Below are 25,905 nucleotides of genomic sequence, written 5' to 3' on the forward strand. Positions count from 1 at the left end.
TATGGTCTAAAATTTTTCTCCATCAGACGATTGAACATAGCTGGTGCATTAGTCAAGCCAAAAGGCATTCATAAAGACCAAACGTTGTGCGAAAGGCGGTCTTTAAGATATCTTCATCCACTATCCTTATTTGATGATAGCCACTCTTAAGGTCAATCCTACTGAAGTAGGTAGAGCCTTGTAGCTTATCAAACATATCTTCTTACCGAGGCACGGGAAATTTGTTTTTGATAGTCATATGGTTTAGTGCTCTATAGTCCAGACACATACGTTATGTACCATCTTTCTTTTGCACTAAAAGGACTGGAGAACAAAAGGGAGAGGAACTAGCCCTCACCATCCCTTTGTCTACCAATTCCTGTACTTGCCTCATGATCTCCTCTTTTTGAGCTTGTGAGACTCGATAAGGAGGTTTGTTAGGCGGTGAGCTTCCTGGAAGGAGCTCAATGCGATGGTCATCATCCCCTTGTGTTGGAGGTAAGTCCATAGGGATATCATCGATGAACACATCTTGGAATCCTTTTAGAAAATTAGACAAGTCTAACTCTTCTTGATTCCTACCATTTACATTTGATGAAACATGTACGCAAAAACTGAGCTCTTCATTGACTTATCAAAAGCAAGAGGATTTACAAGTGGAATAGTGCGACCACGCTCACTAGCATCTATATACATGTTCATTCCCATGTAGGGAATCTCCTTTCAGGGAACTTCATGCTGGTAGCCATGCGATCAAACCATGGAGTCCCTAGGATAGCATCTTCATGTTGGAGAGGAGAGATGAAGAAGTCTTCTTTGTCGACATAGATTTGGACATGAAGCCTCAACTTCCCAATCAAGGGAGTCATGGAGGCTTGCTATCCCTTGAAAGTTGCGTCAGCCATTACCATATCTCCCATGTCAAAAGCTTGAATGTCCAACTTGGTGGCCAACTCCATTGCTATGAAGTTTAGAGTAGAGCCAGGGTCAAACAAGATGAAGGCATCATGCTCTCTTACCTTTCCCCAAGCATAGGAAAGTGATGATCCTTTGCAATGAGCATCCTCTTTTGGAGCTTCCATGGTGGAAGCCCTAGCAGTCTCATTGCGAGTATTCTTCTTGTGGCAAGAACGATAGCCATGTCCTTGCTCCCCACACTTGAAACACTTATGGTCCTTGCGAAAAGCTTCAAGCTCTTCAGGATAGAGTTTGTTTTTACCTTTGTAAACTCCCTTCTCCTAATTGGACCGATTGTGCTTGTTGTTGGAAGTGACCTGGGAAGTATTTTGAACATTGGTTTTCCACGTTGCATCATTTTTGTTTTGTTTTCCATGGGCTTGACATTACGTCTTGCCCCTTGATGGAAATTGATGAGTGAAGCAACCATGGTGTGATGGATTACTTTCTAATAGTACCAAGCCGTTGAGAGTTGATATATTCGGGCATCTCTTCAAGTAATCCCGTACAGAATTGCTGCCTTTGGTCGGCAAAGTCTATCTTTTGAAAGACAGTAGCCTTGAGATGTAAATCCCAAAACTTGTGTACGTACTTGTGGATAGACTCATGAGAGAGAAGCTTCAAGCTGTGCCATTCGGTAAGCACTTTGTCTTTTGCATCGCTTGCAAGGAATTGCTTCATGATGGAAACTCATAGAGTTTTCCATGTCTTTGGGGCTTCACCATTGCCACAAAGGCTAGCCCACCATTGACGAGCTGATTTTTGGAGGTGCATAGCTACATGGCGTAGCTTGGAGGACTCTGTGAAGCCCTCGTCTCCAAAGGCCGCATCAAACTGCTGGATGAAGACCAACACTTTGTCGGTAGCACCAAAGGTGCCATCATAGGTGAGAAAAGAGATAATCTTTCCTCCCTCCTTGAACTTCTTTAGCTTTTGTGACCTTCGCCATGTAGGAAATGATTTGCGATGTCCTCCCCTTATGTATTCTCTAGGAGAATAGCCATAACCTTCGTCGGAAGAGGAGGAAGGTGAAGAAGAAGGAGAAGAGGGTGACCTCTTCCTAGCCCTTTTGTTCCTTTGTTCCTCTCTTTCCTTTCAGAGTGATGAGGAGAAGGACTATGTGTTGATCTTTTCCTCTTGGGAGGAGTGGGAGATCGTCTAGACCGCCGTCTTCGTGGAGCCACATCTTCAAAGGAACTTAAACCTTCATTGCTTTCTTGCTCTTTGGATTCCTCCTCTCGAATGGGAGAGAGTCTTCTTTTGGGGGTCTCTTCAAGAGGCCTCCTAAGCTCTCTTTCCTCTTGGAGAGGAAGGGAAATTCCATAAGCACGAAGTTGCTAACTTCGCCCATAGCTTGCTGCAACCTAGTGACGAGATAATTCACAAACATGGGAGCATCATCATTAGCCTGCACCTTCATGTGAAAAATCAAAGCCATCAATGTTCATTCTACTCTCTTGATTATTGTCAGCCATGTTAAGAAAATTTATGTATGTACTTAGTGTATGCTTTGGCAATTCAAAAACTTAGTTGCCACTCCTCTTAGCCTTTGAAAATCGGCTCTTAAGTATCTACACCCACGGCTCGAAGTGGTTAATTATAGAGAGTGGACGAGTAGGTCTAACATAGCAGAGTTGCCGAGGGCTAGCTCCTTTCGGACTTCTTATGGCTCAATAATGGTAAATCCGTAGGCATGTCTAAAAAAACTCCATTATTAAGTCCAAAGCTCCCGAGGTGTGCACCATCCCCCACATAGTGGGCTCAACAAAACCGATAATAGATCCCTGTTCCACTTACCTTAATATAATTAACAACATCATCCATTTATAGGCTACTTAAGGACCTCTCTTCTTAAGCAAGAAAAGAGAAACCAAATGCTCTGATACCAATGTAATGGAGTTGGCCTATTTAATTTGAGAGTAGTGGAAATTAATGAGAGTACTTTTGAGAAATGACTTTGTGAGCATAGCGGGTAAACATAATTAAAGATATCAACATAATCATAGCAATTAGTTAACTTGGCATGAACAATACTTTTGCAAGAGAGAGAATTTAGAGAACATGACAACAATTGAGGACTGGATTTATGTGGAGACGGTCCCCCCTCCAATAGGCATTTGTATTATGATTTCTCCCATTGAGAGAGACTTCTTACAATACAATCTTTGTGTTCCTTGTGACCTAGGTGATGCAATGAAGATCAAAAGCTTCATGCATCACAAACATAACATAAACTTGAAGAAAGCTTGAACTATCCCAAGCTTTAGTCCCAAGACCTCAAACACCTTCGAAGGTGGAGAGAGCTAGTAGGGAATGAGTGTAGGGAAGAGGAAGAAGAAACATTTCATAGTAGAAAGAATTAGTTCCTCACTTATCATAAGTCTTGTTTCTAGCATACAAAATAGAATAGTAATGAAGAAGAAGGAGATGGCAAGCTTAAGCATTGAAGGATGGCTCTTGGTTGGATTTGCAATGCATAACCAAGAGTGTTGGTGTAGGCTCTCAACCTCTACTTGCTTGGAGAAGGAAAGGGAGCTCTTGCACTTTGCATAGCACACAATGAGAGTGTTTGTGTGTGTGTGGATGACCCCCTAGCTTGCTTGGGTCGTTTCCCCTTTGTAGCTCATGCTTGAAGCTCATTGGACCCCTCCAGGCCTAGCCAATCATAAGCAGGAGGCATTACAAGCAGGAAAGGTAGCCTTGAGACAAGTGTTCCCCTTTCCCCTTTGAGAGAGAGTGCTAGATATATGCAAAATCAATTAATTAAATCTCCTAAATTATCATTGGACCCGTTGGGTGGCCAACGAATAGGCTTCAGGCACACCATGAGGGCAACATGAGGAGGAACTTGACAAGTGTCCCTTTTCCTTAATTTGTACCATGCATGCCGTGTGTGAGTGTGTGGGTGTTCTCTCTCATCCCCCCTCATGTAGGGCTCACCCCCTCCTTGTAGGGATTGAATATTTGACCTTTGACACCTCAAGCCCCTCATGCATAGGCTCAGTTCCCACCACAAGCTTGGCCTTTAAGCACTTTAAGCTTGGGTTAGATTCTCACCTCAAGTGCAACCCTAGCATCTCAAGCACCTCAAGCATCTCAATCATTAAGCACCTCAAGCATCTCAATCATCAAGCACCTCAAGCACCTTAGTCATCAAGCATGACAAGCAGGAAAAGCACGTCGAGCTGGGTCGGGTTCCCGCGCTTCAAGGTCAGCCCTAGCTTACCTAAGGTCAAAGGACTTTTACACACATTATTGGAGGTTTTCAATGAAGCTAACCCTAAGGTCTTATGCTCCATTGGTTAGCCTTGCTCTTTGATATACCATCTCTCATTTGGGCCCCTTTACCATTGGCCCCGTGTTGAGATAGATCTATAAGCACATGTCTATATCTTAACCCTTGTTCCCGTTTATTCTCCGACATTAAGTGATCAGTTTAATATGAGAGAATCATTTGGGTTGGCTAGATATTAGATATTAGATTTTATGACACATGTATTCATTGATGATTTTTGCATCTACAGCTTATGTGCATTGCATTTAGAGAAAGTACATGAAGGTCTAACTAGGCTAGAATCTCTAGGTGGCAACTTAATGTGGATAAATGCCAAGGCCATGTTATGTTAGCAAGAGGCATTGAGGCTGATCCTAGCAAGATTCAAGCGCTTATGTCTTTGCCCTCTCTTACCACAGTGTAAGGTCCCCAACCCGCTAATACCAAGATCGGGATGGGATCCTTGACAGGTCTCTAGGTCTGATAAAAATCAGAGTCTCTAAACAAAAAAAATCGAAGGAATAGACCTTTACCATTGACAATGGCTTGGGTCTATAGCCTTAGAAGAAGACCTAGTCTTGTCTCGCTGCGAAAATGGGACAACATATTAAAAGTCCAAAAAAACTATTTCGGCCCTATAGCTGCCAGAATTGGGCTTAGGTATTCTCAACCAACGCTTTTTTTCCCCTAACAGATCTGAGGGCACAGCCACTGGTGGACTCCTCTTCCAAGTGAAGAAGTTTTGTAAACGTTTTAGTGTGCAGGGATGGATAGTTACCTGACTAGACAGGTCCACCCGTCCATGATTGACAACCTTAGTCAATCCCCACTTACCACCCTGCACTCACACATGATTTTGTCATTTTCTAATTACTATTACATTATTTTAACATTTAAAATAATGGTTGCTTTTAACTTTTCGTCACAGTAATTCATTGAAGACAACATTGAAAGCATTCCTAAACAGACATCTTCAAATTTAAGACAGGGTACTGTCAATCAAAACATTGTCCATAATAACCATGACTAGTACTCTTCTTGTCTCAAGACCACCTAAGGCTGAAAAAATGGGACCCATTCCTTATTCATAATCCAGAGTGGATAAACCCCCACCCAAGGTTCCGGGTGCCCCTATACCAAACCAATTGCCCATACAATCGAGCAGCTCCCCTACGATAAAAAATGGCATCCTATGTTTTGTAGAAACATCAAGACATGACACGGAGTAGAAACTCATCGTTCATGGGGATAACCGACTTATCCGTGGCTAGAAAGCCATCATTATCATCAAAATATACTAAGGAGTCGGAGGTGTCTTGAGACAAGCTGTCTCAAGGATGATCAATCATATCTTTCCTAATTCAACCAGTTTTAACCCAAACAATTCTTTCCTACTATATAAACAAATGCACGTTGGAAGTTATCTTCCATTTTTGGTTAATTATTCCTTTTTTGATTTTTACTCACTGCTTACGTATGTAATGCTAACTTAAAAATGAACTTGAAAATATTTAATTGAACAAAATAGAAATCCACCTGGGATTGCTCGTCCATGGGCTGCTGGGCTGGAGTTTGCAAACTTTCCTCCGTCGGCCTATGGCTAGGCCCAGCCTCATGGTCATTAGTGGCTTTATTTATTTTGTTGCTAATATCTTTTTCCTCGGTAAGAGGATTTTCCCTGGTTCTCTTTGGAGCCATGTTGGCAGCTTTATAAAAAGACTTAATCGATTAGAAGTTTAATTGAATAATCTTGTTTTTCCTTTTTTTTAAACCCAAAAATAAGGATTTTTGGAGTAAGTAGGTATCCTTGATAGTTAATTTAATGAGATATTCCTCATGTAACTTATTTATGCTATAAGTAATTTCCCATACTTACCATTAAATTTGGGAAGCCCTTTAACTAGGTTTACCCTTAGTCTATATTCTATTTTAACCTTAGTAAATTATAAATTTCTATCGGCTAATGGATTACTCACCCTAAATTGTAATTGAATATGTTCTATCTTTAAGAATTTTCATAAATTTGATTTCTAAACTTTTCCTCCTATACTTATGGTCTAATTTAGGCAAAATTTTACTGATAGTAATTTGTTATACCAACCATTTATGCTGAGGTAATATTCTCACCCTTCAATAGTGATTTTGGACCTCAAGTATTTATTTGCTAATTAGATAAATTCATTTACTTTTTTCCTTTCTCTATTTTATACGCAAAATGGGTTACTTTTATTGAAGATAAGTACTTAAACTATTTATCTGAGGTTGGGGTATGTATGAGGGATTTCTCAAGGTGGGTTCTACCTCTGATATTTATATCAAAGATTTTTGGATTAATTTATTATTTTCCTTCTTTTATTTTTTCCTAAAACTAATATAATTTTATTGGGATAATTAGGTAAACTAATTATTTGAGGGTAACATAATTATCACGAGTTCCCTAAGGTGTAATTAACCTCTGATAACTTAAAGCATTATGAATTCATTCGCTAATTTTCCCCTTTTAATTTGTCCTAAAAAAGAGTAATTCTACTAAAGTAATTGGGTAAATTAATTGTCTGAACTTGATGTAATTATCAGGGGTTCCCTAACGTGTAATTAACCTCTGATAAATAACTCAAATTATTTTGAATTATCTTAGAAATTTTTCCCTTTTAATTTGTCCTAAAAACAAAGTAATTCTGCTAAAGTAATTAAGTAAATTAATTATCTGTGCTTGACATAATTATCATTGGTTTTCTAACATGTACTTAACCTCTGATAAATAACTCAAAGCAATTTGAATCAATTTGCTAATTTCCCCCATTTAATTTGTCTTAAAAATAGAGTAATTCTAATAAAGTAATTAGGTAAATTAATTATCTAAGCTTGATATAATTATCATAGGTTTTTGAACATATAATTAATCTCTGATAAATAACTCAAATCATTTTGAATCAATTTACTAATTTTCCCCTTTTAATTTGTCCTAAAAACAGAGTAATTCTCCTAAAGTAATTAGGTAAATCAATTATCTGAGTTTAAAATAATTATCATGGGTTTTCTAACATGTACTTAACCTCTAATAAATAATTCAAATCATTTTGAATCAATTTGCTAATTTTCCACTTTTAATTTGTCTTAAAAACAGAGTAATTTTGCTAAAGTAATTAGGTAATTTATTATCTGAGCTGCACATAATTATGATAGGTTTTCATACATGTATTTAACCTCTAGTAAATAACTCAAAGCAATTTGAATCAATTTGCGAATTTTCCACATTTAATTTGTCCTAAAAACAAAGTAATTCTGGTAAAGTAAATATGTAAATTAATTATCTGAGCTTAATATTATTATCACGGGTTTCCTAATGTATAATTAACCTCTGATAAATAACTCAAATCATTTTGAATCAATTTGTTAATTTCTCCTTTTTAATTTGTTCTAAAAATAGAGTAATTCTTCTAAAGTAATAAGGTAAATTAATTATCTGAGCTTGACATACTTATCAGGTTTTTTCTAATAAATAATCCAAAGAAATTTGAATCAATTTGCTAATTTTCTCTCAATTACTTTGTCACCAAAACAGAGTAATTCTACTAAAGTAATTAGATAAATTAATTATCAAAGCTTGACATAACTATCACGGGTTGCCTAACATATATTTAACCTCTAATAAATAACTCAAATCATTTTGAATCAATTTGCTAATTTCTCCTATTTAATTTGTCCTAAAAAGAAAGTAATTCTTGTAATGTAATTAGGTAAGTTAATTATCTGAGCTTGACATAATTATCACCGGTTTCCTAACGTGTAATTAATTTTTGATAAATTACTCAAATTATCTTGAATCAATTTATTAATTTCTCCCTTTTAATTTGTCCTAAAAACAGAGTAATTTTTCTAAAGTAATTAGATAAATTAATTATTTGAGCTTGATATAATTATCACGAGTTCCTTAACATATAAGTTACCTCTGATTAATAACTCAAAGCAATTAGAATCAATTTGCTAATTTGCCTCTAAAATAGAGTAATTCTGGTAAAGTAATTAGGTAAATTAATTATCTGAGCTTGACATAATTATCATGGGTTTCATAACATGTAATTAACCTCTGATAAATAACGCAAAGCAATTTAAATATTTAATAATTTCTCCCATTTAATTTATCCAAAAAAGAGTAATTTTGCTAAATTAATTAAATAAAATAATTATATGAGCTTGACATAATTATCATGGGTTCCCTAGCATATATTTAACCTCTGATAAATAACTCAAATCATTTTGAATTAATTTGATTATTTTCTCATTTATTTTTCTCTAAAAAATAGTGTAATTCTACTAATTTAATTATAAAAATTACTCATAAAATTATAAGATAATTTTCCTAGCTTAATGAAAGTTCAATGCAACCCTAGTAATTATCTCAACATAATCTAAACTTAATCAATATATTTCCTATTAATTTATGGTTAATATGGACAATTTCAGTCCTAATATGATATAATAATTAATTATCTTAATAACCCTAAGCTTAATTACAATATTCAGCAGAGAATATTTAATTAAGAAAGGATTTTTGAGTATACATAGGTCTAATCTTTAATTTATTAAGAAAATAGATTAATCTAGCCTTGCTAATTAAGAAGGATTAGGCTAATTACCGTTTAATTTAATCAACTAGAGCTTAATCTCTAGTGATTTCTGTGTAGCGTTCTCTCTAGATGAGAGAGAGTGTGTCAAGGCTTCGAGTCTGTCAAATTGTGAAGCAAGGGGTCCTATTTATAGGTTTCTGGCACTCACAAGCTCTCACAGGCTGTAAAAGGCAGTTGCTTGCAGTTCAAGCAGTCTCGAGGCTGAAGATGGTGCCCCTTGCTGCTATTTGAGTCCTTGACAGGTTCATCATAGCTCCACACTGCCCCCTTAGCTTCCAGAATTGATTTTGACTATTTTCATTGAGTTTTAATGATGAAAATTGGAAATATCAGTAAATTCTAGAACCTTAGGACAAGAAAGTCTTTATTAATAATAATTACTGAAACCATCCCATTTTACTTAACTAATTTAATTCCTAGTGTAACCTTTCAAAGCCGTAACTTCTCCAGATTTTATCGGAATTCGGTTTTGAAAAATTCGAGCCCGGGGTTTGCTGTGCTTAAGATTCCAAAAATACCAATATTTGCCACGGTCGGATAATTTTACATTGCTTTTTCAATAATCATATCAGTTTGATTAAGCTTTATACAATCTTTAAGGTTTCAGAAACTGGAAACCTTACACACAGTAAGGAACCTGGTCTCCTATCTACAAAAGGTAAGGCACTTGAGCAGATTCATCCATCTTCTCTCTCAAGTGGTGCACCCTCTACAACAAGTTACCCACCTGGAGACCTTTGCTTGGAGTGAAGAAAATGAGCAGCAATTCAATGAGGTAAATCAAGTTTTAGCCGCACTCCCCACCATTGCTTCTCCAAAATGGGATGAGCCATTTTATGTCAACCCTAGTGTAGGCAACAACACACTTGGTGTAGTGTTAATGCAAAAGGACACCCACACTTCTTTTATGTGCCCCATCTATTTCTCTAGTAGATTGATGGCTGGGCCAGAGAGAAGGTATACTACTATTGAACAAATGGTGCTAGCTCTCATGTTTGCTACAACCAAGTTTTGCTCCTATTTGCTGCCTAGGCCATTCGTAATTTTATCAGTGGAGGAGGTTTTCCCCTATGTGATGCAACACATGGATGTTTCTTCTAGGATCGCTAAGTGGTTGATTAGCTTACAGGAATTTGATTACACTATGCAAGTGGAGAACTTGCATAGTGTAACTATGCAGGAATTTGATTACACTATGCAAGACTGGCTCTTGTGAAGAACTCCACAAGAGCCAGTCTTGGAGGTACTCTAACTCATCGACACTTTGAGAAGAAGTTAAAAGTCAAATTGGGGGGGTGAAGAGGTGCCACCTATATTGGAACTCCCAAGGTTGGAAGAAGGTCACTATCTCTACTTCGATGGAGTCTACAAGTGCACCATGGACAAGGCTGTAGCAAGCTTTGTCATCTTCGACGATCATGGGGAAAGAGTATTCTCTAAAGGACAGGTATTGGAAAAAACTCACTCCAACAATGAGGCTGAATATGCTGCCCTCACTCTAGAACTTGAGTGGCGTGCACATAATGGGATTCAACGGCTCAATGTTTTTGGTGATGCCATGTTGCTGGTAAAATAGGTAAATGGCATCTGGCATGCAAAAATCAGGGCTTGGTAAGTCACCTACTTCATGTAAAAGGCCTTTTAAATCGATTTAAAGAGGTGAGAGTACACCATGTCCCTAGAAATGAAAACCAAGAAGCTGATGCTGTAGCTAGTGCTCCTTTAGAAGATGTTGCAATTGGAGCAATTGCTAGGTGTGGTTGAGAAGGTAAATGGTATGATTTGCAGAATCATTACTAAACAGATGAACAATCGGCCTAGCACTGGGATAAGCACTTGTCTTCTGCACTTTGGGCCTATAAAACCTCTTTCAAACCTTGCTAGGTTTCACCCCATTCCACCTTGTTTATGGTAAAGAGGCAATCTTACTTATAGAAGTACAATTAGCAAACCTCAGAGTGCTAGCTACTGAAGCAGAATTCGCTGCAGCCCACCTAAGGAACCACATCTTAGATATGGAGCACCTACAATTGGATAGAGAACAAGCAATCTCTCATTATGTTGCCCAAGCCAAGAAGAGACGCCTATTGTTCAACAAGGGACTCAAGACCTAGGGATTAAAGAGAGGTATGTTGGTGCTCAGGTATGACAGTAGATTTGATACTCACAAGGATAAAAAGTTTATGCCAAGGTGGGAAGGGCCTTTTCTTATCTTGAAGAAGCATAGCAATGTCAGTTACAGATTATGAGATGTCAATGGGAAAGTGCGTAAGACCAGAGTCAATGGATGGTGGCTCAAGCCTTACTTTTAGAGGTTTGACCAGGGACCTTTTTTGGAACTTCCTGAGGAGGCTGCCTCTTCTAGCAACAATTCATCATCAAATTCTAAACTAGAGGCATGAATGTCTCTAGCCTTAGAGGGAGGGCTAATGAGGCTAGTTTTAAAAAACATTTGCTCTCTCTCTCTCTCTCTCTCTCTCTCTCTCTCTCTCTCTCTCTCTCTCTCTCTGTGTGAACTTCCCCTAATGGGGGGGGGGGGGTTTAATTGTTTAAATATATATATATATATATATATATAAGGGGAGGATGCCACGCCAACCACCACCCCCCTCTCCTCTTCTCCCGTCCTGCCAAGCTACCCCCCCTTCCCTTGGCGCCTAACAGCCTGCCCCCTATGTGCCCTCCTCGGCTCCTCCTCCCCACACATCCCTTCTTTGCCCCCCCCCCTCCCCCCCCTCCTTCACGAATCTTTGTCTCCCCCTTGCCCCTGTGGGCTGCAGCAAGCCGCACACACATACACACTCACTCTCTCGCCCTCCCATCCCTCTCTCTCTCTCGCCTTATAGGGATGCATGGTCAAAACACACACACACACACACACACACACACACACACACACACACACACACACACACACACACACACACACACACACACACACACACACACACACACACACACACACAAAATAGCTTGATTTCTTTCTTCTGACTCACAAGGGACAAAAAGAAGCAGGGCTGATAAGTATTTTTGTGGCTCCTCATCTACATCTCTATTAAACCACCCATTACGTGATCACACAAACAGCTATCACAATAATAGCAGGTGTTTGGGCGCTCTGTTAAAGGCAAAACACGAGTTGCCAAGACCAACCCATACTCCCGTGTGCGTGGAGTACTATTAAAATAACCTCTTAATTGATGACCATAACTTCGATACAAATAGATCTTTTGAAATGGAACGAATTGGGCTAGCAGGTATAACCGCTCTGAAAAACCTGGCCTCATTGAATGTTCTACGTAATAATACTGTGGCCCTAGGCCCAGAGCCTCTGTAACCATAGCCAATCTGATATTGTTCCTAAAATGCTCACGACCCCAAAGGGTTACACGAGTCACTCGATCTTTGTATGACCACCATTTAGTCTGGGAAACAGAGGTTCCTAATTGGGGGAATAGATATAGTTCATAACGGAGTAATGTTGCTCTCCATGTAGAGTCAGTACCTGATTGATAAAGGTGTGCTTTTGCTATGGAAAAAACCAGTTCTTGATTGTAGGCCATTTTTTTAGCACTCCTGATATGCAAACATGCGGATATGTATATTACCTTTGTACAGTTACACCTTACTGCTACCTTTGATTGGTTTATATGTTAGTGTCTTCTGGCTTTTATAGACTCACTTTCTGAATTTGAATCAAAATTGGAAGTATGAATTAATAAAAAAAATGTATTGTTAATATGTAGCATATCATACACTGTTTAGTTCCTTGCTGGATACTGTACCCTAGTTATTGGATGCTTGACTTGAGCCGAGTATAATGGTTTGTGGATAGCTGGGATGTGTGGGATAAACTTGAGCCTGGTTTTAAAAAAAAGCTCGATAGTCGATTCAAACCGGGTATCGACTGCATTGGGGTTTCTAGTTGGTATTCTGTATATGACTAGATATATATTTGATGTGACCTTGCTTTAAGGTAAATAAACATCTCTATATACTGTACCCAGTTGCTGGATGCATGACATGTGCCGAGGATTATGGTGTGTGGATTGTGTATTGGGATGTGTGGCTAAACCTGAGCCAGGTTAAAAAATCTCGATGGTCGAATTGAACCGGGTATCGACGGCTTTGGTGTGTCTAGTAGGAATACATTATAAGACTAGATATTTTATGATGTGACCTTGCTTTAAGGTAAATAGCATCTCTCTCTCCATTTACACTCTGTAGCGTATTTTTACTGCCTCTCTGTTGTGTCGGGCTGCCTGCACCTGTTTTTTGCCTGCGCTAGGGTTGAGGTGGCTTGTGAGTATAGTCGCAAATACTGATGTAAGGTCAGACCGGATCTTCAGCGGGGATTATCCCTGAGTATCTGGCTCGTATGGGTGGCGTCTAACTCTGTAGCAGGACCCTGACAGTGGCGGATCTGCTCCCAAATCGCTTCAGCAATATATAAAAGCCCCCTAAAATTGTGAGTACTCTTACTCACTTGGCTGTATTCTCGTGCTGTATTCACTTGTGTGCATTCTATACTGTGTGGGTGAGTGGATTCTTTCTACTGGGTGCTCAATCATGCCGAAAAAGAACGTGAAGGAGACTGTGGACGCTTCGTCGTCTCCTAATTTACAGGTTTTATAAAAATTCTTTGTCTTACATTTGGAATCTCTGCAGCTTCGCTGTAACTGGTTTTTGAATTTTTTTTTTAAAACCCAGGTAGTCTGTTACCGGATATTAAACCTAAAGCTAATATGTCACTCTGAAGCTTTGTTGATGAAATGATTTGAAAATTTGGAAACTTGTTCCGGATACCTTTTACTGGTCTTTTGGAGTTAATGAATGTGTAGGTACTTTTCTGCTGTTTGACAGTTTGGAAATTGTATAATTCTTTGACTAATGATGGTCGATATCGTAAAATAAACTAATAATTAAGTTGCAACCTGGTTCTGGAAACTGAGTGAAAGGCTCTGTTAAATTAAGTACTGCTTGGATTTTTGTGAATGATGGGAGTTGTATGCATGGTTTCCGTATTAAGTGCTGTAAAACTAGTTCTCTGATGAAAATTCTGGTTTTAAAAATAGGAGGAAACTGCCAGGTAAGAGGCCGTTTTTGCTACTAAGGAAAGAGTACTTTATGTACTTTTTAGAATGGAATTGTATATTGGTGCGAAGATGTTATGATTCGGTTAAAAATTTGCTCAATAGATTAAATTAACTCGTGTAAAAATTAAAAAAACCAGAAACTCACAAATAAAATGAGCTGTAATGATCATATAATGTGGATTTGATATTTTGGATTATGGCTTCACTAATTTACTGTTGTCCTTTCGATAAAATGACAGTCACTTGATAAATTTAAATCTCTTGGTAAGGTTCCTATTGCATTAGATCTGCGGTACACCTGTTTGAGGGCACTTTATACTAGTTTTTGTAAAGGCGTCCTGACTTCTCTTATTGCTCTTTTTCTTATTCATGATAATGCTAAGAGTTGCTACACATCCGTTATCGAATATGAGTGGCAATACATACTCGGTTTGTATATGAAGCTAAAGTATGGCAGCACATACTGGATTTATTAAAACTGGTTCCAAGATTCAGGTTTTTTTCACATAAGATGATGTTTCTTTTGATACTGTTCGGTAAATTACCGTTACTTCAACTGGGAAATTGAGTTATATATGGCTTGGCTAGGTTTGACCTCGGCCATTCTATAAAATTTGTTGGTCTTCATTTGCTGGATTCAAAAAAAACACTCAAAAAAATATATAGGAGCTGAATCTAACCTAGCATCTTGCAGTATATACAATAGTGCTTCTAGGAATAGGTTATAAAGTCCTCGGTTTTATGGAAAGTCGTATAAACTCCTTTTTATACTGATCCTTTCTGGTTTTTTATATGTCGTATCTATCTCGGACCAGGTTCGAGTCTGATTGAAGAACTGACTCACTTATATTTTTTAATTAAAACGACTGTCTATTTCAGGCTAGTGATACAATATAACAAAACATGACTTGTTAAGCATTAATATTTCTTGAGAAATGTAGTCTTTTTATATAAAAAATATATATAAAAAGATTTAGCAAAAGATGTTTAAAAAAAAAGAGAGATATATGTATATTAAATTGAGGAATGAACATGTACATTGCTACTTTATGGGTGTGCAAGTTTCTTTATCAGATTGGCAAAATTTGCCAAAGAATGGTTTATTTCAAAACTAAACAAAATACTTGTTAAGAACGATATGTTTTTTTAAGGTGACATGGATAACAGCTGGGATGCCCTGCATCACCTACGTACAGTCATGTGCTAACGAACTGTTTTCTTGTGGCTATGGGTGCAGGTGAGGGCTACCTTCCTTGATTAAATTGTCCAGTTCTAAACAAATGGAGGATATCTTAAGGTGACGCAAATTATCCCAGACTTTGGGTTTATGGATTCTTGAACTATATCTTGTTATCTTCATTACCTTGTACAAAATTTATTTTCAACTGCAAATAAATTATTGTGCAATGCCACTGTACTTTTCTAGAATTCATGGTCTGTAAAGCGGCTCGTGTTCGTTTGCGTATATGTATATAGATTTAAAATTGCTACACACACACACACACACACACACACACACACACACACACACACACACACACACACACACACACACACACACACACACACACACACACACACACACACCTTATCCTCTTCTTCCACACACTCCCTCTCATCGTTCGTCTCATGCTTCCCTCTTCCACTCCCTCTCATCGTTCCTCTCATGCTTCCCCCTTTCACTCTCTCTCTCATTAGGTAGAGAGAGTATTTCTCTTCTCTCACACACACAACCACACATACACCTTAACATGCACGCCTGCACACACACAGAGATTTGTCTCTCTCCCTCACACACAATGTTCTCTCTGTCATGTCAAGTGGAGAATGTATCTCTCTCTCTCTCTCTCTCTCTCTCTCTCTCTCTCTCTCTCTCTCTCTCTCTCTCTCTCTCTCTCTCTCTCTCTCTCTCTCTCTCATTAACCACACGCACACTGGCACGCTCGTGAATTCTCAATCATCGCAAACACACACACACACACACACACACACACACCATTACTCTTGTTCACCTCTCTCTCAATTCACCAATGTAAATATGCATACATGCTCTTGCACTCGTGCACTTATGCATAAACACACACACACATACACACATGCACACACTGACATATGTAATTACATGCACGCGTACACACACACACACACACACACACACACACACACACACACACACACACACACACACACACACACAGACACACACACACACACACACACACACACACACACACACACACAGGCAGATGTAATTACATGCATACATGCACACACACATACACAGATGGACACACTGACATATGTAATTACATGCACACACACACTTATACACACATGAAGGTTGAAGTGAATACACATGTATACGCATGACAACACCCCCGCATGCACCACGTTCGGTAAAGAATCAAGCAGGGAAGTACAAGAAGACCACCGTGACAAGATGACACTTGATGCGTACGCACACCACCTGCACCCACCACCATATCTGCAAAGTAAGATCAATCAAAATCATCCCATAAAGGGGATATGACCAGGAAGATGCCCCAATGCGACATGGCAATATCAGGCAACGATGCACCAGGAGCAATAGCTTGGAGACATTGGCATTCTAGCCTCACACTGACTACCCACCCATTGTAAATAGTCAATCCACCTTCCTCCAATAACTTAGCCCACTGGCTAAAGAACTAGCAAATACCCCTACCCTTCTCTTATCCCCACTTCTCTCTATCTCTATCTCTCTCTCTATCTCTAACTAGAGAGGTATCTAGTCCCTCTACAATGACGACTGGACACCCAACAATGTCCAATGGGTAAAGACCACCTCCAAGGCCTATATAAGGAGGCCACTACGAAGCACAAAATAGACGGAGAACACTCTCCAACACTATCCAGGCTTCATGCACCATACACTCTTATGCACCATTAGGCACATTATGCACTTCACAAGCTAAAAAGCTTATGGTGTTAAGTTTGCTGCAAGCATGGGCGGCTTCACCACCGCCATTCCCATCCACACCATGGCTAGCTTGCTAGTCTTGGCCACTCCACACACATAATCCACATCTCACATCATTAGGCTTCAAGGAAGCATGACCTATGTTGAGTACTTCACACCACCCCTACATGATTACGCTACTCTCTACTTGCACTTTGAGTATTCCTTGCTCTCCTATGTACAAACAACTAATGGGCTATGATTAATAATAATGGGATTTTTGTCATTCTTTGTGCAACGGTCTTGTGTACTCCCATGATGCACTCCTAAGTCTACCCGCCCTTGCAATTATGTGCAATGGAGGCTCCTATGATGTTTGCTTCCCTCCCTCTCCATGACGACTATGCAGTCTCTTCCAAGAGCATTTTGATAACTCCTACTTGTCATAATGCTTCTCAAGGGAGTGCTCTTGATGTGTGTTTCATAGCATGCTTTTCTTAGATTGTTCTCATACCCAAGGGAGTCACTCATTTTGGAATTTGGGGTTGTTTTGATGTATGTTAAGAGTCTCCCAATCCAGGCATTATGCATCTCTGTAATACCCTACATGTTGTCATGCTTTAGCTAGACATCTTGCACTCACTCCATTCTTCATCTCATATATTTATTGTTCAAAGGTGAGCATTCTTAGAGTCACACATGCATGTCTCTCTCTCTCTCTTTTCATGTGCATCCTAGCTGCTCTATGCTAGGTGGTGCCCTCACTCTACTTTGATTTACGCACGATGAGTGCTCTATGTACCGAGGTGATTGAGGAGTCCGGAAGGTGTAGAGGCCACCCCTCTTGGTTCATAATTTCCCACCATCACTGTCATCTCTTCATTTAGACACTTTGGTTCTTTTTTCCACCACTAGCAGCTTCATTTCTGTCCCATCAAGCTCACATAAGGTATATGTAGCATTACCATGTACATGTTTGACAATATATAGTCCAAACCATCATTTTGCAAACTTTCACATTATATTGTTTTGATTATCAAGACTATTATCATAGGTCAAAATCCAATCTCCTTGTTCAATAGCCTTTGGTTGAAGTTTGTGCCTGTCGTCAAACCTATCCTTGTTTTTCAACCTTGCGTCCTTCAATCAAGCAATTGCAAGCTCAATATCCTCATGTCTTCTTTCTATTTCCTTATGCGTAATGCAAGAAGATCTTGCCTACTAATGCCATCCTCCCAAGGCAATACATTCCTGTAGGAACTATGTCCTCAATTGGCATAATAGGTATCTGACCATACATCAATTTCATAGGCATATAACCAGTGAGTAAGCTATGTATAGTACAGTTAGCCCATAATGTATAAGCTAAAATCTTGGCCACTCACAAACCTTACCTTTGCATGCCTTAGCCAAAATCTTGGCATGAGTAATAGGATAGAGGTTTGTGCTTACAAAATCACTCTCATCAATCATCTCTTCTTCATCTTTATATCTTGCCGTTGATAGCATGTTTGCCATTGGATTGTCTTTCCCTACAATATTCTCAAACTCTAAATTTAAGGATTTGATGTAAGCAATCCATCATAGCATAGCAACGTCAGCTACAAAACAAATTGTAATCATCCCAAAAAGAGGTAGACAATCTATTTCTATAACTACATGTGCACTTATCAAGTACTCCTTGTCACATTTTAATGCTGTGACTACTCCTAAAACTCCCTCTTAAGTTGTGGATAATGGCATTAATGAGAACTCAACACTTAAGCACAAAATGTCACCAATCTCCGTTTTCTTATTTATCATCTTGTCTTGTGGCCAATCTGATACCTATAGGATTGGTATCCACTATTATTATCACAAGACTAGTAACTTCTTCAACTTTTCAATGGCATGTGTTTGCATTAATTCCCATCGAAACTCTTCATTCTTTCTCAAAAGTTGCTAAAGAGGATCAAATACATTCTTCCCATGGCATGTGTTTGCATTAATTCCCATTGAAACTTTTCATCCTTCCTCAAAAGTTGATAAAGTGGATTAAATACATGTGCATAATGAGGAACCGTATAAGGTACAAGACACATGCAGAAAGAAATTTACAAACTTGAATGACAAATATACATGTCTCTTTCATCTCTTGAATAGCATCATTCTTGACTAGACAAGGTCTTCTACAATTAGGACCACACATACATCCCACAATAAGCACCTTAGTGACTCCAAACACTAATTTTATCCTAATAAGATAAGGTTCACTTCCTTCAACCTCGATAAGATCCTGTTACAATTATCAATATGGTTTGTCACAGACTTGTGGCACCCCCTCAAATCTAAATCTTCATCTTTATCTTTTGTTTCACATCCTTTGATAGGCACGTCATCTAGGAAGGACATTCTAACCTATGAAATAAAGTTATATAGAACCTTATTTATCCCATTCATCATGTGTGTAACTGAGTTGCTTGCTTCCTACACTAAGGTACATATCCTAACTAAATCCATAGGTGTCCTCATGGTTTTAAAGTCCCTGAAAATTGGAACGTCATACCCTGAGTATAGATCTCCCATTGAGCATATGGACCTTCTTACAAATGTCTCTGCAAACTCATCCACAATCGGCCCTATATGCACATTCTTGGTCGTGACTTTGTTTATAGGTTGCACATCTTGGATGAGGTATAGAGCTCCATTATTCTTTGGCATTATGAAACCTATTTGAATGTGGAGCACAAGAAGACTCCAAGATACCCATCTTAATTTTCTCATTGAGTAGCCCAATGAGCTTTAGCAAGTGAGCCTTTGGAATTGGATTAGGCCTTAGGCTCCAAGGTACCGAAGGAATAGTGAAGATTACCATAGGAGCAACAATAGAGGGATCAACACAACCTATCTCATGTGGCTTGAATGCAAAAGCTCTTCCATGTTTGGATAGCATTACTTCAAAACATTTATTTTCAACTTGTGTTAAAGAATCCTCATAGCCAACTTTTAATTGCTTTAGAGATTCATATGTAAACATGTGCCCAATCCTTTTTGGATCTTGGAGACAAGCTTGCAAAGAAGCCTGTTATAAATTTTTCTTGCAGTCTGCAGGCAAAAATAGTGGAACTAGTTTCACCTTCTTTGCCACAGTCTTGTACTTATTCTCCATCTTTATTTCATCCTCACTTGTTTCATCAACACACTGCTCTTTTTGAAAAGCCTCAATTACATCATACATTTCAATTGAGCATACTTTCACAATCTCATTTCTACCATGCAAGCTAGACTTCATCGTAGCATCAAGATTAGCTATGGTATCTACAAAAGAAACCTATTCAAACAAATCCAAAATGCTATCACTATACTTTAACAAACCATTTTCCTTCAATCTTGTTTGTACACTATGTACAAATTTTTGCTCACATCTCTTCAAGTGCTTAAGCCTTGTAGAACATATTAATACAAGTTTTAACGCTAAGAAACTTATAGAAAAGGCTTCACCCTCTTATGGATCAAGTGAGAACCTTTTTCTACTTGTACCATTGCAATCTCGTTTTACAATGATACTTTGCAAAAACCCTTCATCTTTTTGTGATCCCGAAACTCTTTACTTGCCTTTGGTGGTAAAGGATGCTCTCAAGGATTATCATGATAACATCATTGTTCACACATACAACTAGAAATTGGGCAACACACTTGGAAATACAAGTTTTAACGCTAAGAAACTTATAGAAAAGGCTTCACCCTATTCTGTATCAAGTGAGAACCTTTTTCTACTTGTACCATTGCAATCTCGTTTTACAATGGTACTTTGCAAAAACCCTTCATCTTTTTGTGATCCCAAAACTCTTTACTTGCCTTTGGTGGTAAAGGATGCTCTCAAGGATTATCATGATAACATCATTGTTCACACATACAACTAGAAATTGGGCAACACACTTTCCATATTTGTTTTTGATTCTATTAAAGGTCAAGCCATCATCCATCACCTTTGTTTCCATTCAGACACCTACAATGTAGGGTTGCCCAAGGATAAGTGGATAGAAACATGTGTCCTATACAAAGAAGTTTTGCTAAGTGGATAGAAACATGTGTCCTATACTAAGGTTCAGCCCATTAAGACTTCCAAAATGCTAAGGTTCCAAAATTCAAAGGTTGTGTCCAAAGGTCAACCCTAGGGAAAATTGGATGCTTTGTGTGTGCCCTAAAAGTCTTTGCACATCCCTACATGGGAGGGGGTGAGCCCTAAAGGTAGGGGATGAGAGAGAAAGCCACACACACACACACAGGCTCCCTTTACACAAAGGGAATGAGGGACACATGTCAGCTCCCTAGGCCAGATGCCCACAAGGTGTGCCCAATTTCTATTGGATGACCCTTGAAGTGGACCAATGAGAATTAAGCTAGAGTAAATCTAGTTTAATTAATTTAAAAACATTTAATAAAAGAAACCAATGAGAATTAAGTCTCCTAGAAGACTATTGGGCAGTCTCCCAAGGGGTCCAATGAGCATTCAGGAGCCCCATGGCTTGCCTGATTCCTATTGGCCAGGAGGCAAAGGGGTCCAATGAGAGTTTAGTTTAATTATTTAATTACCTAAAGCTCTCACAAAAGGGGAAAGGGGGGACACATGTCAGAAGGCTATCACTTATGGTGCTTAATTGTAATTGGCTTGACTTGGGGAGGGCCAATGAGGCTTCAGCAAGAGCAATTAGCAAGAGGGCTCGCCCAAGAGAGAGAGGGGGCTGATTTTTGCAAGGCATTATCACACACACACACACTCACACAAGCTCATGTGTGAAGAAAGAGAAGACTATCTCTTCCCAAGCTTTAATGGAGAACTCATCACCTACTCCAAGCTTGTGAGATAGAAGCCTACATCAACACTCTCTTGGCATGTGGATGCAAATCCAACCAAGAGCCAAGCTTCAATGCATGCTCATCTCCTCTACCAAGCTAATTACTAAGCTAAGCTATGCTACATATGAGTGATTATGTGAGGAGATGTACATCTTTCTTGTAAGATACTCCTTCTTCCTCTCAATCTACTCTCATACACTGCTAGCTCTCACCATCTTCGAAGGTGTGTGAGGTCTTGGGTCTCAGAACGGGGATAATTCAAGTTGTGTTTGATTAAGTGTTTTGCTTGGTGTATGAAGCTTCCATCTTCATTGCACTAGCTAGTCTTGAAGGAACACAAAGAATTGTATTGTACAATGTCTCTCTTGATGGGAGAAACCATAATACAAAGCCTTTTGGAGGGGGGGACCGGCTCCATGCAAATCCGGTCCTCAACTGTTGTCAATAGCTTAATTTCTCTCTCTTTTGAAAGTATTGTTGATGCTATCTAACTAGGTGTTATGCTTTTTGTTGCTCTCTCCACCCAAGCACTCTTGTAATTCTCATTAGGAATCTATTCTAATGAAATTCCCACTATGTTCATGCTAATTTCCACTACACATAAGTTATTAGGCCATTAAATGTTACATTGGTATCAGAGCTCAAGGTTTCTCTTTTCTTGCTCAAGAAGGGAGGTCCTCAAGCTAGCTACAAATGGTTGGTACTATTAATTGCATGTGAGTAAGTAGAATAGGGATTTTTCAGCCTTGCAGTGCACTTGCCTTCGTGCAGTTAACGGGGCATCACCGTCGAGAGCTATGGTCTTAATAGTGGAGTCCTATGGGGATTGCCTACAGCTTAACCACTATTGAGCTATTAGAAGCTTGACAGGAGCCGGTGCTGTTTTGGTGTCGAAAGACCCTCTCTTCTATTCCTTGCAATTAATGGTATTCGAGCCGCGGGTATAGTAGCTTGAGTGCTTTTTCTAAAGGGGTAAAGAGGAGTAGCAACTAGGGCTTGAAGTGCCAAAGTACACCTAAAAAGTTTACACCTAAAAGTTGTTAGAATGGCTGACAATAGTAAAGAGAATGAAATTAATGTTGATAACTTTGATTTTGCTCATGAGCAAGCTACTAATGATGCTTCAATGCTTGTTAACTATCTTGTTACTAGGCTTCAACAAGCCATGGGCAATCCATCTCTCCAAAGTGAAGTGCAACGGCAGCTCCGTGCTCACGGGATTCTCCAAGCTCATCACCATGACGAGAGAACACCTAGGAAGCCTCCTTGTGAGACTACCAAAAGAGGTCTCTCTCCGATTCGGGAAGAAGAAGAGAATCCATATGAAGGGCTCAAGAATTTACTTCTTGATGATGCATCTCCTTCCCAAAGGAGAACTCAAGAGCCTCCATCGAAGGAACGAGAAAGAAGCGAGTCTCCCGCCACCTCGGCGGAGATGGCTCCACGAAGACGGCGGGCTAAACGCTCTCCATCACCACCAAAGCGGAGAAGACCATCACACTCTTCTCCACGCCATAATTCAAAGAGGGATGATAAAAAGCAAGAGAAGAAAAAGGCGAGAAAGAGGACACTCTCTTCTCCATCTTCTTCATCCTCTTCCTCTTATGAAAGCTATGGTGAAGACGACAAAGATCAAGACAAGAAAAAGGCGAGAAAGAGGTCACCCTCTTCTCCACCTTCTTCAAATTCTTCACCTTCTGAAGAAAGTGATGGTGCAACCTTTGAACCATCAAAAAGAAGAGGCCATAGGAAATCATATGCCGCATGGAAGAGGTCGTCCAAGTTGAAGAAATTCAAAGAGGGAGGGAAGAGCATCTCTTTCCTTACCTATGATGGTACCTTTGGTGCTACGGACAAAGTCTTGGCCTTTATCCAACAATTTGATGAGGCGTTTGGAGATGAGGGCTTCACGGAGTCCTCTAAGCTACGCCATGTAGCTATGCACTTTCAAAAGTCCGCCAGACAATGGTGGTCTAGCCTACGAGCCAACGGTGAAGCTCCACGAACATGGAAAGCTTTAAGAGCTTCCATTATGAAGCAGTTTTTGGCCATCGATGCCAAAGACAAAGTACTCACCGAAAGGCGAAGCTTAAAGCTCTCTCCCAATGAATCTATCCACAAATATGTAGACAAGTTTTGGGACCTACAACTCAAAGCCACTGTCTTCAAAAAGTTGGATTTTGGAGAGCAAAAGCAACAATTTTGTGCGGGCTTAACCGAAGCAATGGCGGAGTATGTCAACTCCCAAAGACCACGTACCATATCGGCGGTAATACACCACACTATGGTCGCCTCTTGAATCAATTTCCAAACGGGGGCAAAAAGAAATAATAAGCCCCCGGAAAACAAGGGTTCTAATGAGCCTAAGGGGAAGGACAGTGTCCAAAAGTCTCCTAAGGGCAACTCCAACAAAGCTAAAGAGAAGGGAGTTTACAAAGGTAAGAATAAACTCTCTCCTGAAGAGCTTGAGCGTTATCGTAAGGATAACCGGTGTTTCAAGTGCGGCGAACAAGGGCATGCGTACCGCGCTTGTCCCCAAAAGAACAACCGCCAAGATGCTCCTAGAGCTTCCTTGGTTGAAATCCAAGAGGAGGAGACTCACCAAACTCACCACAAAGGATCTCCTCTATGCCATGCTTGGGGAAAGGTAAGAGAACATGATGCTTTTATTCTCTTTGACCCTGGTTCTACTCACAATTTTATATCTATAGAGTTGGCCACAAGCTAGGAATACAATCCTACGAGATGGGAGATGTCCTACCCGCAGACAGTGCCTTCAAGGGGCAAGAAGCTTCAGTCACTCCCTTAATCGGGAAATTGAGGCTTCATGTCCAAGGCTATGTGGACAAAGAGGACTTCTTTATCTCTCCTCTCAAGCATGAGGATGTAATCCTAGGGGCACCATGGTTTGACCGCCTGGCTGCCGATGTTAAATTTCCTGAAAGGAGAATCTCCTTTAAGTTCAGGGAAAAAGACATGTATATAGATGCTAAGGAAATGGGCAACACCATCCCCATTGTACATACACCAGCTTTCAACAAGTCAATAAAGAGCTCTATTTCCGTGTACATGATTTTTGTTAAAGACTCTTAAAATGAACCTAATGCTTTAGCAAAAGAAAATAAAAGCAACCAAAAGGAATTAGAGTTATCCAATTTTCTCAAGGGGTTTCAAGATGTTTTTATTGACGACATCCCTTGTGAGCTACCTCCTAAACGAGGTAATGATGACCATGCAATTGAACTTCTTCTAGGAAGTTCACCGCCTAATAAACCTCCTTATAGAGTTTCTCAAGCTCAACAAGAGGAGATTATGCGGCAAGTGCATGAGTTAGTTGAGAAGGGTATGGTTAGGCCAAGCTCATCCCCATTTTGCTCACCTGTGCTATTAGTGCAAAAGAAAGACGGCACATATCGTATGTGTGTCGACTATAGAGCACTAAATAGGATCACTATCAAGAATAGGTTTCCCGTTCCACGGGTAGAAGACCTATTTGATAAGCTACAAGGATCGACCTACTTCAGTAGGGTTGACCTAAAAAGTGGCTATCATCAAATAAGGATAGTTGATCAAGACATTGTAAAGACCGCATTTCGTACTACATTTGGTCTTTACGAATACATTGTCATGCCTTTTGGCTTGACCAATGCACCAGCCACATTCAACCGCTTGATGGAGAAGCTGTTCAGGCCTCATCAAACCTTCACTGGAGTGTTCTTTGATGATATTATCATCTACTCTAATTCATTGGAGGAACACAAGCAACACCTCCAGGTAATATTTCAAGTTTTAAGAGAGAATAAACTTTATGTTAATCGAAAGAAAAGTGAATTTTTCTTGCAAGAGATTCATTATTTAGGTCACATTATCTCTCAAGATGGCATCCAAATGGATCCATCCAAGTTAGAGGTAATAAAAGGATGGCCTAAACCAAGGAATCTTCATGAACTAAGAAGCTTCATAGGTATGTGTGCATACTATAGACACTTCATAGAAAAGTTCTCACAAATTGCGGGACCATTACATGACCTAACAAAGAAAAGCGTTAGGTATACATGGTCTGCTAAGGAGAACAATGCTTTCGAAAAGCTTATCTCTCAACCTGTGCTTACACTACCGGATCTCTCAAAACCATTTGAGGTCCAATGCGATGCTTGTGGTGATTGCCTTGGAGTTGTTTTGCTCCAAGAA

The sequence above is a fragment of the Adiantum capillus-veneris genome, chromosome 19 (genome assembly GCF_014529385.1).
Source record: "Adiantum capillus-veneris isolate H3 chromosome 19, ASM1452938v2, whole genome shotgun sequence".
Taxonomy (NCBI): domain Eukaryota; kingdom Viridiplantae; phylum Streptophyta; class Polypodiopsida; order Polypodiales; family Pteridaceae; genus Adiantum; species Adiantum capillus-veneris.